Below are 1,272 nucleotides of genomic sequence, written 5' to 3'. Positions count from 1 at the left end.
CGGTCCCTCTGGGTAGCTGGCTGTGACCAAGCAGTGACCACAACCTTGCCCCTTGTCAGCTCTACTATACACCTGAGAATTCTGATCATTCACATAAACTTATAGGACCATTGTCTGCCAACCCTATATATGTTCTTGGATACACTCCCCACTTCATAGACAAACCTAATTGTTTAGCCTGTCCACCCATCTATCCACCCATATACCCATGTTTGCCTTCACTGACAATGCAGTACTGTATGGGCAAAAGGGTTCAAATTTTTGTCTGTACCTCCCATGTACCTCTCTCTGTCTTTCTCATCCTCAATGCTGCCATATTGGTCACTCACATTTGGTACATTGCCCTTCTCTTCACCCAATTCAATACTTATCTCTATCTCTCTAACAGCCTTCCCTCCCCTTCCCTCCCACCCCTGGTAACAAACCAAGAAAATTTCCTTCTATAGATAAACCTTTCCTTAACTTTTACAATAACGGACTAATACAATATTTGTCCTTTTGTTATTGACTTATTTCACTCAGCATAATGTCCTCCAAGTTCATCTATGTTATGTGGTGTTTTGCAGATTCTACATTATTCTTTAGCATTGCATAGTACTCCATTGTGTGTATGTACCATAATTTGGTTATCCATCCCTCAGTTGATGGACACCTAGGTTGTTTCCATCTTTTGGCTATCATAAATAGTGCTGCGATGAACATGAGTGTGCATATATCTATTCTTGTCATGGCTCTCACTTATTTAGGGTACATACCTAGTAATGGAATGGCTAAGTCTAAAGGTATTTCTAATTCCAACTTTTGAAAGAATTGCCATACTGCTTTCTACAATGGTTGTACCATTTTACAGTCCCACCAGCAGTGTATGAGAGTCCCAATCTCTCCACAACCTTGCCAGCATTTTTTATTTTCTGTCTCATTGAACTTTGCTACTAGTGCTGGAGCAAAGATTCTAGTTTTTAAGGGATGAGCAACTGTATGCTTAAGGTAACTCCCTACTTTAAATTTTGTTCCTATTAGTCATGTCTTTGTATATCCTCTCTATATATGATACTACCTCTTTAATTTTGGAGAGCATCAAAAATGTAGCAGCCAATAGATTTTGAAGAATTTTAAATACACCTTTACAGTGAACTAGAAATGAGAAATACAAAAAGCAATGAAGAAAAGAAAAGAAAAAAAAAAGAGCACATGCAATAGAAAAGTATTTTGAAATTATCTTTTTAATATTAGTTTCATATTTGATTTTATCTCAGTCAAATAAGTGGTATA

The sequence above is a fragment of the Orycteropus afer genome, unplaced genomic scaffold (assembly GCF_000298275.1).
Source record: "Orycteropus afer afer isolate SDZICR_OR568_19922 unplaced genomic scaffold, OryAfe1.0 scaffold00810, whole genome shotgun sequence".
NCBI lineage: Eukaryota > Metazoa > Chordata > Mammalia > Tubulidentata > Orycteropodidae > Orycteropus > Orycteropus afer.
Note: the sequence above shows the minus strand (reverse complement) of the source record.